Raw genomic sequence first — 13,302 nt, forward strand, 5'->3', positions numbered from 1 at the left:
AGCTGACGAACCAGGGACCGTTATCAGTGATTCCAGGATTAGTGCTTGGAACAGCATAGAAAACCAGTGTCTCAAGCCCTTCCAATCTTGCACCCAATTAAGAATTCCTCACATGGGTGCTACCATCCCCTGAGGAAACTATAAAAGATGGAAATTCATTGAGCTCAGAAGGATAGTCAGAAGTAAGGAAGTGGGGATGCAACAAAACATCACAGTGCGGATTGCACTTGCCCAGTGTTCCAGCCAGCCATATCCTTTTCCAAGGTAGTCCATTCCCTTCCACCGTCCCTCCAGTTTTCCATTTCCCCTATGTTCTGTGGCCGTTGAACAAGCTCAGTCACTGTTGAGTTGTTTCAGGGTCCCCACCATATTAGGATTATTTTCTCTCTAAACATTTGCTGCACTTCTACAAACCTTAGGGATCCTGCAAGCCTCCTGACACTTCCCTCTTGGGTGTGAATGGTGCTGTTTTGGCTACATAAGGATCATAACTTAGAGAATGCATTTGCTATTGGCCCGTGTGGCATAGTGATTAGAGTGTTGAACTGGGACTGAGAGACTCAGGTTCAAGTCCCCACTCGGACATGAAGCTCACTGGGTGATTTTGGACCAGTTACTGGTGCTCAGCCTAACCTACCTCACAGGGTTGTTGTGAGCATAACATGGAGAGGAGGAGGATCATGTACATTGCCTTGGGCTCCACAGAGGAAAGGCAGGATATAAATGTAAATAATAACAACAACAACAACAACAACAACAACAATATAGGGTTGGATGTAAAGTTGCTAAGAAAGGTTTAAGAGGAGTCATGTGTATGTATCTAAGAGGACGATTCACATCACTATATTTGTGCTGGGGAAATGGAAATGCTTGTGAAAGCATCCAGAAGTGTGGTAGGATTGCAACTACCATGCCCTAAAAGTCATTTGTTTTCTAGTGCATTCGAGATGCAGTAACGTTTCAACTTCCCATCTAGTGCAGCCTTCTCCAACCTAGTGCCCTTCAGATTTGTGGATTTCAAATCCCATCGGCCTCAGCCGTCACAGCCAATGATAAGGAATGCTGGTTGTCATCCAAAAACCTGGAGGATACCAGATTGGGAAAGGCTGATCTGGGAGCTGTAACATCATACCTAGGGAGAGGGCAAGAGAGGTGCAGGCTGAGAAGATCAGCGTGCATCCGACAACCTCTTCATCTAAATGATTGCTCCAAAAGATTCAGGGCATGTTTACATTACATACATTGCATTCTATACCACTTTGGTTGTCATGGTGTCCGCCAAAGAATATTGGATATTGTTATTTGATTAGAGGCTGAGGGAATTCTCTTATTGCAGCCGCTCCACTACATCTCTCAGAGTTTCACTTACTGACTGATCAGTACTGTAAATATCCTCTAAAGATAATCAGATGCTTGACAAATAGAAAGTACTTATTGGTCCAGAGCTCACTGGGGAAATTCACAGCAAATCCTCAGAAAATGCATTGCAATTAACAGAGGCTTGGAGAATGATGGTCCTCACTGTCCGTGAGTGCTGCTTCTTGTCCGTATCCTCGAGTTCATTTAGATTAGCATATTAACATCTGGAGCCTTGGCACGATACTTTGAAATTAAAACAAATATCTATGATAATCTGCAGGAAGAAAATCTGTTTTGGTTGTCAAACTCAGCTAAGTGCCAGCACAGTAAAGAAGCCAACTAGGAATGCAAATTCAATGTGAATGCCCCATAGCAAGTGAATTAACATGGTGTAGGGGTTGTTGTTGTGTGTGTGTGTTTTAAAAAAGATAATTATAATCCTCATGTAGACAAGCTTTTGATGTGCATGCATAAAGACAGGAACCAAAGTGGCATAACCAAAGTGCACAAGAAAGGCAGGAAGCTCATCCAAGGATTTGGGTGGGTGGGGAGTCTGAACTTAATCTTCCTGAGGTTCTAAGCAGAGCTGACCTAAAGGTGAATGGGAGTGGGAGAAACAAAAGGCTTCCCAAAGCCACTCCACACCCACTCAACTTCTTCATTGCCACTGCCTGTTCATATGATTCTCCCTCTCTCCAGTGTTGCTGAGTGCCTTTTTTTTTCAAAATTTCCTTCCATTACTTCTTACCCAAACAGGAAGTATCGCTTCTTTCTTTTGCCCTCATTATGGCATCTTCCGGGTAAGAATGTTCCTTCCTGCCCTCTCTCCAAATTGTTGCTGACTGCCCTCACTCTGACTTGGCTTCAGGACAAATGCCATTCTGAGAGTAGTAAGAATAAATGCTGCTGCTGGTAAGTAGAGAGAACACTCTACCCCTGTTCATATTCCTTCCCAAATAGCAAAGTCAGGGAAGGTATTTTGTCTCAAATGCTAAGTGAATTATTAAAATTGTGACACCTATTCTCTGTTCTCTCCATAACACTGAAGCTCCGACTCAATCCTTCTCAACCATCTAACCTAGCCCTGTAATTTTTCAACCATCTACAGGATCACTTGCATTGCCCTCATGTCCGGTGAGCTACTAATATCCTAGCAAGTTCATCTGTTCACCTTTTTCCAGAAGGGCAATGAGTAGTGTTTGACCTCTATGTACCGGCATTTAAGCTTCCAGGAAGTTCTGAATTTGAGGAATGTCAGGTGGTGATCCAGCTTGTGCACCACCACCAAGGTCTGGCTAAGAGAAGGAACTACAAGATAACCAGCCGCATCCACAAAGGAGCCGCTGCTTGCAGAACTATTGGCCAGAGCAAATCAAGTGACAAAGGCTGATGCTATAAAACACTTCTGGGTCAGGTCTGCAATGACATCAAGAGAACTAAGTTTGCTCCTCCTCCCTAACACAGTCTGGGTTCGGACGTTCAAACAACGCAGTATCGGTTTGAACAACATGACAACCCGCGACACGGTGCAGATCTTTTCCAATTTGGTCTGGTATGAACTCCTGCTGTTTACCCACCCCTATTTTGCATGCAGACCTTGAACTTCCTGGACTCCTTACCTGCCTACTACTATTATCCCTAGAAAGGAGCTGAAAGCTCTTTTCAGAACCTTCTCAGTTAGAGACCAGGGGTTGGGGTGAGGAGTGAGGGTTTCATCAAACCATATTTTCCCTGTGCACTTTTTTCACATCTTCTACCATCTGTTCAAAATTCCTCACAGCGGTGATGTTTATGCTCCTCATTAGCATTGGCATTAAGCCAAATCCAAGCGAGGGCATGAGCTTCCTGCTCTCCCTCTGTCATATACTGCAAAGGAAATGTGGAGGAAATGACACTGAGCAGCAGTGGACAGTGTAGACACCACCAATGTCAAATGGGGTGCATACTTCACCCCGTTGATGCCCCCACCAAATTGCTGAAACAGGTAGTAAATTTGTGGGGCACGTTGGCTCACCATTAAATCTGCCTCTTTGTGTTCCTCTTGGCCCTTCTGTGTTTGTCTCTACCACCAGTCACTTCATTCCATCGAATTCATGGTGGAACAAAAAAAGAGGGAAGCCACACCCACCCACCCTGCTATGCAGGCAACTAGGCTCACTTCTTGATTCAGCTACTCCCAGGGGTTAGGTTGTGAGTGAAATGAAGCCTGCAGGTTTCGTGAGTGCAAGTTAAAGCGGAGAAGGTAAGGGAGAGGGGGGGGGGAAAGGAACGAGCAGGGCATGAATTGACAAATTTTCCCACCTTGGAGAAGAGTCTGCAGATGTAGGCTTCTGCTCTGCATCAGCCGCTGGGCAGCAGAACTGGTGTAAAACAGTCTCATTCCTGTAACAGAAGACAAACAGTGGCAGGTGAGAGTTCAGCTCACTCACTGGCAAGCTAAGGGGGTCATATCCTGTCGTCCACGTCCATTCCTGGCCACTGATTCCCATGGGTGGTGTCGGTCCTTTAAGAGATAAAGGAAAGCTTGCATTATAAAACACGAAACCTCTGCACTGTGCCAAGCGATCAGCAGTCTGACATGGAAAGAGGGTCCGAATGGCCCGCAGAGCACATGGCGCATTAATCACAAGGTCGTACCACCTCAGATATGCGGGCGGGCGGGGAGGGGGGTACGACAACTCATGTTTGAGTTCTCCTTCATGTTAAGATCGCTCCAGAAATTCAAGGGGAATGATTAGCTAGAAGTCTTCTTGTTCTAACTCTATAAGAATTAATGTGAGGTGCAGGATGGGGGCGGGGGGGATGCCCATCAAAAAAGCAGCCCCCTGTTGTCTATGCTAGAGGTTCACAACCTCTTTCATCCCAAAAGCTGCATTCGATTTCAGAGAAACTCTTATAGGGGGTGCATTCCAGTGGCTGCCAGGGCTTAAGACAAAAGGGGTGGGTGAAACATGCCCCCCCCCCAAAAAACCAGTATATTTTAGTTGAAAGCTCTTACTGCCAGTAACTCAAAGACTGTCTTCATGGCGCTGAGTTGGCTCTGCCTCCCTCCAAAATCCCACGGTGTTACACTGTCATTAGTGCTAGTCCTGCACCACCATGGGAGATTTCCCGATGATTTTAACAAATTAGTCCTGCTGTTTTCCCTCTCACAGCTGTATAATATTAGTAAACTTTGCCACAGAAACCAAATCCCACATTCTAAAATATCAGTTAGTTTAAAGTCAGGGGGGTTTGTTCTTCCAGTTGCCAGCAATCAACCATTTAGGGTCCAATCCTTTCAGGATGCTTGTCAGCCTCTGAACTTGGGGGATGACCTGCATCCTATGCAGAGCGGGAGGAGCACGCTTCACCTCGATGCTCCTCCCGCTCTGCATTTTAGCTAGATGGGCTTTTTCACCCATCTAGTTGGGGCTCTGCAGAGTGGGAGGGAAGAGGGTGGGGCGGAGGATGCTTTGTAAGCCAGCCCCCCCCCCGAGTCCCACCCTCCCCACCCACAGAACCACCCCCTTTCCCTTCTCTCCATGGTCACCTTTGCAACCTCAGAGAGGCAAGCAGTGTGGGTCTCTCCGCACCAGCTGCAAGGGGTGGGGAGCTTGGACTCTTGGATCCGAGGTCAGAGGCTGCCTACAACCTTGCATCCAGGAATCCGAACTATCATATGACTCCCCCACCCAACCCCATAGGATCGCTCTCCCAAATTTCACAACTCAAAAGTCAGAATCATCAACTGACTGATGCATCTTCTCTGCTTTTCTTAATATTTCTATTTCTAACTAATAGGTTGTAATTTTGGACAACTTCAAAAAGTCTACCAAAAAAACCTTTCCAACAGCATTTCCAACAGCAAGTATTATTATAAATATAGCTTATGATTTTAGCTTAGTTATTTAAATTTATAGCTTTCCCTTCAAATATTTTATAAGGGAAGCTTACAATAAAATATTAGAAACACCATAAAATCATAAAAGAACAAATACATAAAAAAGCCTAAATGAGCAACTCTACGAAAGTAGCATCAAAATAAAATAAAACAAACATGTAAAAGCCTGGGAAAACATAAAGAGCTTTGCTGGGTACTACAAAAACATCAGAGTGAGTGCCAGGTGAGTTTCTCTTTGAAGTATTGCAAAGCCGGGGCACCATAACTGAAAAGGCCCACTCTCCAGTAGTTACCTGTTTCACCTCAGATGGTGCGGAAACCTGAAGAAGAACCTCTTATTGAGGATCTCAATGTACAGGCAGGCACATATGGAGGCAGACAATCCTTGGCCCTAAGCCGTAAAAGACTTTAAGAATGAAAACCAACACTTTGAATTGGGCCCAGAAATGGACCAGGAACCAATACAGTTGGCAAAGCACTGGCATAATATGCTCAGAAACCCGGTCCCAGTTAGCAGTCTTGCAATTGTATTCTGAACTAACTGCAGTTTCCGAACAGTCTTCAGAGACAGTCCCATGTATAATGCATTGCAGTAGTCTAACCTAGAGCTCACTAGAGCCAACAAGGCCAAGGGTCAAGCATACATATAGTAGGCCAGAGTTGTCCAAACACCTTCTCAACATCCTCAGAAGCTGAACCAGACAGTTCTCTGGATAACTTCTTGGACTCACAGACTCATTCCCCAAATAGGCTCTGCCAGACTCAGAGGTGATAAAAAAAAGAAGACACAATGGTGATATGATACAATTGCTTCTTTGCTGCCATCACTGCCAGCTAGTAGGCTTGATAATGAGGCCTTACTAGTGTATGATCATGTCCCGTTCTGTCACTACATCAAGCTTGTAGTGGAAGCCATAACATCTGATAGGCAGGTCAAGTCCAGTTAATTAAGCAGAGTCAAGTTACAATAGGCCAGGTCAAGTTAAGTAGATATAGTCCAAGCAAGATAGATAGATCAAGGCACAACAGCAGGACTGGTGTCAAGGTTGGGGTTGTCATGAGCACCCAACTGGATCCGGGAGCCCGGTGGCGCCGGACCCAGTTGGGCACTCCTCTTGTGAGCGCAGACTCCCCTGAGCACTCACAAGGCCCCGGCAAACGCTTGGCAACCACCCACCCATGCTGCAAAAGTGTGCATTTACCCCTTCCTGTGTTGATGACGGCCACTATTGATGCAATGGGGGGGGGAGTGTGCATTTTGGGGAGCCTCCCTAAATTGTGCATCTCCCCCTGCACCAACGGTGGCCTTAAAGGCCTCATTGGTGCAAGGGTAAAGGCGCAATGTGCTTTCCCCCAATTACTAGATTTTCAGAACTAGTTTCTTCCTCAAAGAATGGTACTGAACAGGCTAAATCAGGGATGGGGAACCTCCAACCTACCGGCCAAATCCAACCCGCGGAAACTTAATAGGAAGTTTTTATAATGTGAATGTGTGAAAAATAGGCTGTAGGTTGATCTTCTAGTTATGTGGATTTATTTGTTATTTATTCATCCCTATCTTATTTATTTTCTTTTGTGTTTTCTCTTTCCTACGTCCAATGAATATTATGTGACGTTTTATTGAGAGGTTTTGTATTTTGGGAAATTATTTCCAATAAATAAAACTTCTATTATTGAGAGGTTTTGTATTTTGGAAAAAGGTTATTGTTGTTGTTGGGGGTGGGGGTGGGGGTGGGGTGTGGGGGTGGGTGTGTGCTTTAAAAAACAGCATTACAAATCGAAAGTCAGAAAGTACGATTTCCCCTATTATTATTTTCCAGTTCAATTTTGTTTGCTATAAACCATCACTAAAATAGGAAAAAACAAGCACTTACTATAACAGCAAAACATTTTAAATTGAGAACAAAATAAACATTAGAAAATATCAATAATAAGGAACCAATTATCCAGCTTCCAGAAGACTGTGCAGCTGGCAAAAATAAATGCACTGGGATTTTGCTGCAGCCAGAGCAAAACCAGTCATTTTTTCTGCTTTTCTTCCTTATTATCACTATTGGCCAGCAGACTGTGTTTATGCCATCAATGTATGCAAATAAAAAACTGGCCCTGCCTTCCAAGCGATATTTTGTACAGTATAGGTCTCAAAGGCAAGGTGCAAAGGGAAAGGTAAGAGAGAGAAAAGGGTGACTGTGGAAAAACGCATTGACACATATAGGCTCTTCACATATTGAGGCTCCCTATGTGCAGTGAATGCCTTGATACTGGGCAACATGATCCAACCTCTGTCAGACACACATTGAAGCTTCTGCCTGCAATGTGCACCTGCAAATAGACAGGACCCTGTACGATCTACAACCTTGAAAAAAAGGAGTGCAAGTGCAGGGACGATCCCCTGCTCCGAATCAGAAAGAAAGTCTGGGGCCCTTCTCATCACCCTTGCCAGACGACAATGAAACACTCCCCATGGTGAGCATGGCAGGAGGAATCGTGGACTCCTGTCACTGTGCCCCTGGGAAAACAGAATGACCCAGACTGGATCAGGCTCATGTGTCCTAATTTCCACTCCGCTTGCACATGCCAAAAGAGGAAATTGGAAGCATCCACTTCCTGCTTAAACTAGTCACAATTTGCAGTTATGTCTGAACTGGGACCTGCGGTTTATTTAAACTATAGTTTACTGAAACAAGCCAAGATCAAAAACCATGGGTTGATCACGGCTTGTTTCCATAAACCATAGTTGAAACCAGCGGTGGGCATTACATGACCCACAGAACATATACATCCACCTTCTTGTGCGACCGCTGATGTGCTGCCAAAATTTGGCAGCAAAGAGACAGTGCTTTGCCACCAAATCTCAGCAGCACACCACTACAAAGCCTTCAAAAGGTCAGGCAGCTTGTTTTCAAATTGCTGGTTTCTTTATTGCTGACGTACGTACCACCAAATTTCAGTGACACCAAGGAGCGCAGTTGCCCACCTCAAGGTGTTGACCACTCTGGTTTAAATTAACAATAGACATAACAACAAATTGGGGTGCATTTAAACCAGGAAGAAAGTGGTTCCAAGCTCTTCTTCTGGTACATGCCAGAGGAGGAGAGGGGAGGAGGATTCACTCGAGCCCAAGGCTCAAGTAGGCTCGTTCATATAACACTAAGTGATGGTTTAGAGTTAAATCTGAACCGGGCCGTATCTTTGTTCAGAACACAGGCTTAATCCCATCAAGCATGCAAAGGTTTTCTCTATTACCACTTGAGGCCTGAAATGAACTAAAGGTCGGGTTTAACAGCATTCTGTAATGTCAAAACATCTCTTCCCTCTACCTTTACTTCCTTACTTATTTAAAATCCAGCCTGAGGAAGAACTTTGTACAACTCTGAAGTTCACATAGTGCTTTGTGAGCATTGCATTTTATGATCCTGTGGACCATAAGGAAAGCTGAGCGAAGGAAGATAGATGCTTTTGAACTGTGGTGTTGGAGGAAAATTCTGAGAGTGCCTTGGACTGCAAGAAGATCAAACCAGTCCATACTCCAGGAAATAAAGCCAGACTGCTTTAATGGTATTAAAGGCAAAACTGAAGTACTTTGGCCACATAATGAGAAGACAGGATACCCTGGAGAAGAGGCTGATGCTAGGGAAAGTGGAAGGCAAAAGGAAGAGGGGCCGACCAAGGGCAAGATGGATGGATGATATTCTGGAGGTGACAGACTTGACCTTGGGGGAACTGGGGGTGGCGACAGCCGACAGAAAGCTCTGGCGTGGGCTGGTCCATGAAGTCACGAAGAGTCGGAAGCGACTGAACGAATAAACAAACAAACAAAAAGAATATTCAGTGGTGTGGATGAAGCAAAGTGCAATCCCAAAGAAGAGACCCTTGCAGCAATGTCACAGAGGATGCTTGGACACAAATCTCGGAGCCGCCTGTATGGCTGCATGTGTTCCAAGAGCTTTGCCCCCAAATCCGTGACTCAGATCACCTGCTTTGCATGCAGAAGATCCCAAGTTTGATCCCTGGCATTCCCAGGCAGGGCTGGAAATATCTCTGCCTGCAACCCTGGAGAGCCGCTGCCAGTCAGTGTCAACAATACTAGGCAATGGTTGGATGTAGCTTAAGATAACTTCCTATGTTCCTATCATTTGCAATGCTGTGAGAAAATCCAGGAGTACACCTTTCCAATTGAGCGCTGCCATGGCTTGGGATGTCTTCAGCCAGGCCAGCCTTCCGCACTGTAGACGGTGGAGTTCTGCATCCTGTGGTGGATCCAAATGTTAACTTAATCGCTCATATTTCTTGGGGATGTATATAAAGTAGCCACCTGTAAGCATTTTCGCAAGTTCTGCTTGACTGGCCCATCTTTAAATTGTAATTTTCACTCAGTAACCAACCGTCAACCCCAGTCTGCTTTGGGACCAGCTATTTCAAGGGAGAGCAGCTTTTGTTATTCGCCACCACTCCCCTGAGCTAAGCAGGTCCCCCTCCCCTATGATTACTTCTCAATTTGAGAGCTCAGTCACCTGAACGATTGTGTTTATGCCTGCAAACAAGCTGGGGCCCAAGGAAGAAAGCGGCACGGCCTCCCCTGACCTCCTCAGAGTGACTCATGCCACACTGCTCAGAGTTTGCAGCACTTCCCTGTGAATCCACAGCTTTCTTTGGGCATCAGCATTATGTAATTTCTCTTCCTCCTCCCAGCCGAAGGGGAGCCCAAAGTCACCATGTGCATTGATAGAATTCTCAGCTGCTTTGCCAACCCCCTCTATGTTGCACTTTCCCTGGGATTGCTGCCACGAGGACAGATGGAATAATGGAAAAGAAAACACTCAGGAGGAGGATTAAAAGCACAGAACTGGAGGATGACGGATTCATTGCTTTTTCTTCATTCAAGTGAGACTTTACTAGAAGCTGACGGAATCGCTGAATTCCTAAAACGAGCCGGTTTGTTTTAAGCAGCTGAAATGTTAGTCGAAGAACCGCATCTTTGTATGATTTGGTAGTGAAGACTCTGTTGTCAGTTCTTTTTCTCCACACATGCCTCTCGCTGCACAACATCAGGAACATAAAACATGGGAAGCTGCGTCAGAGCTCCATCATACCTACTTTTTTTCCCTGGTATGCATCCGCGATTTCCACCTCTGTTTCATTAGCGGGTCAATTGCTGGTCACTTTCATGTGCGTGCATCGTTGCACTATTTCGCCTTGTTTACCTTTTCACCTGTGCCGGCTCACACTTCCAGGTATCGCTGCCCCACCCTACCCCTTCTCCTTCCCCCTCTAGTTCATAGGTACTTGTGGTTGACGGACATTTTGATGGACGTGGGCGCCTCCCGCCGCCCTCGCTCTGGTTTTGTTGTCTAAAGTTTAGCAATTTAGTATTTCATGGGCTGGTCACCTCATACAGTGGGCAAAAAAAAAAGAAAGAAAAAGAGGGAAGTTGAAATGGGTGGATAGAGCAATGAGAGTGGGGTTGGAGCAGCAAAAGTCTGTTCAACCAACTCAGCGCGCTGGAGGAAAACTGCCCCACCTTCCTCTTTCGTCTTCAAGATCACACTTCAGTGCACACGCCCCCAAGAAGGGATGTTCTATGACATAGTGTGAGGATGGCAATACACGGGGATGGAAGGGCAGTTTTATCTCACGTGGAGAAAAAAGACCGCACTTTCCCTGCCCCAGGAAAACACAGAAAATGGAGAAGAGGCAATATGACTGCAGGACAGGGACGACATCGTGCAAGGGTCGCGGGGCAAAATGGTAAACAAGGCAGGATGAAAGTGCAATAAAACACTGGTGTGATGGAGCTCTCAGTCTATTGGCATATGTAGCCAGTACTATCAACCCTGACTGGCAGCGGCTCTCCACAATTCAGGCAAGAGTTTATCCTACCCCAGCTGGAGATGCCATGGATTGAAGCTGAGACCTCTTACACTGAAAGTATGTCCTCTCCCACTGTGCTGCAGGCCCTATCCCCTTATGTTAGGAGCCTCCCCCTGGGATAGTAGTGGTGGATGTCGAAAGGAGATCCAGAGTGTGCTCTTCCCTGAAGTGTCTTCCTTTGCTGGGTTTGTTTGTCCTCTGCCATCAGGAGTCCTCTGTGGTGTCAAGGGTTGGAAGTTGGGCACCTGACAAGGGCCCACACTTCAGCAGGGACCCACTCACAAGAGCCTTCTGGAGTTGCTCGTCTTCACCATTACATCCTTCTTTTTCTCCAGCCTCTTGCTCTGGCCTAGACAACGATGGTGGTGAGACAGAGGAGCCATTGCCTACTTGCTCACTAGTTCTCTGCCTCCTTTGCTGGCTGGGGATAATGAGAATTTCAGTCCAGTACACCTGGAGAGCACCGGGTTGGGGAAAGCTGTTCTACACTGACTGGCCAGCGGTGGTCTTCTGGGTTTCAGACAGGCGCCCTACCTGGAGATGTCAAGGGTCAAACCCTGTACCTTTTGCAAGGAGAGCAGGTGCTCTACTGTTGAGCTATGGCCCCACCCCAAACAGAAACTAGAACAGGGCCATTTTAAGCATGAGAACTTTCCTACATGGGTTACACTTTCTGAAAACACATGTAGATAATCATATATTATTATCACATATGTATTTATTCACATACATAAGCCTTTATTGGCCACAATAGCTTTTCACTAAATATATATATGCATTGAAAGAGATGTCCCCATCTTCACACATGGAGCACATACCATTTTCCAGATGGAAATACTCCATCCGGTGTTGGAAAAGTCATTCTTGTACTAGTACCTTTATTCATTTACGGCGAATTGCCCCTAAGGCAAAACAATACTGGAGAGCTAGTGCAAAATCAATGAATGAAATAATAGGCTATGAGATCCAATTGTACCAAGCTTTGTTTTTGTTAACCTATATGAGAAGCATAATTATGATTGATAGAGATATAATTTATTATATGATTGCGGCAACGAGGACTATATATGCCAAATACTGAAAAGAAGAAAAGGTTCTATCAGTCAAAGAATGGATAAGAAAACCAAGGGGCTAAAGAATGATGTCAACAATTACAAGCTTTGATTGTGCAAGTGGTGGCAGACGATAATGGAACACTTTTTCTCAAAACTGGCAACCTGTCATTGTTTATTGGGAAAAGACATTGGATGCAGATTTGTTTAAAAGCAATGTTTATGGTGTATTATATTATAAATATCTGTTTGTGGGTGTTTAAAGGAAGCATTCCATCCTGCATGGAAATGTGTGAGAATTTGATCGTTCTACGACAACTTTATAGAACAATGGCATTGTCTGAAATGTTTCAAAGAAACATAAGTAGCGGCCTTGTACCAGGTCAAACTTTTTCTCTATCTAGCTCCATCTAACAGGTCTCCAAGTAGAGATATCAATCACAGGCCTTTGCCATCACTTGCTACTTCATCTTCTGAAGTGGAGGTGCCAGGGATCAAACCTAGGGCCTTCTCCATGCAAACTATCTACTTCCCTTCCATTGAGCTATGCTTTATGCCAGCCTTTCCAACCTGGTGCCTCCAGCTGTTTTGGACTACAGCTATCATCAGCCTCTACCAGCATGGCCAATAGTTAAGGATGATGGGAGTTGTTGTCCAAAACTGCTGGAGGATACCAGACTGGAGAAAGATGCTTTAGGTAACTATCAGTGAAAATTCCAGAGGTATGAGAAACACATATACACATGAAATAATGATACACAGAATCTCACAGAATTTCTTTTCACTTGCCCCAGAATTCCTCTGCAGATTTCTTTCTGATCCCGCTTTCAATGGAAGTTAGTGGAAACTCTGCTCTCAATTGAAAGTCCAAGTCCCTGGTTTGAGGCATCACTCAGGAAAATCTATTCATCATCGGGCTCTTCTCCAGGCATGTTGCATATGAAGAGATCAAAGTTTGGAACCTGGCACCTCTTTTAGCACCTACTTTAATCACCATTAAGCAACCTGGCACAGGGACAACTAACACAAACGCCTTTTTGGTTAAGCAACAGCTCTTTCCCATTCAATAGCATTTGCACTAAATCGGTTTCTTGGGAGCAGGCCCAATAAAACAGCTGTGCGGAGATACTGTGTCCT

At 45.2% G+C, this 13,302-nt stretch overlaps 1 protein-coding gene across 1 annotated transcript in view; it reads right to left on the reverse strand.

Moving 5' to 3' along the window:
- LOC134404234 (IQ motif and SEC7 domain-containing protein 3-like) overlaps positions 1–3,735 on the reverse strand; it is a 96,456-nt gene extending 92,721 nt beyond the window's left edge. The window contains exon 1 of the mRNA XM_063134928.1: positions 3,661–3,735. The gene's annotated coding sequence lies outside the window, so the exon portion shown is untranslated. The remainder of the gene's footprint in view (positions 1–3,660) is intronic.
- Between the last annotated feature and the right edge of the window lie 9,567 nt (positions 3,736–13,302).

The sequence above is a fragment of the Elgaria multicarinata genome, chromosome 9, assembly GCF_023053635.1.
Source record: "Elgaria multicarinata webbii isolate HBS135686 ecotype San Diego chromosome 9, rElgMul1.1.pri, whole genome shotgun sequence".
Classification (NCBI taxonomy): Eukaryota; Metazoa; Chordata; class Lepidosauria; order Squamata; family Anguidae; genus Elgaria; species Elgaria multicarinata.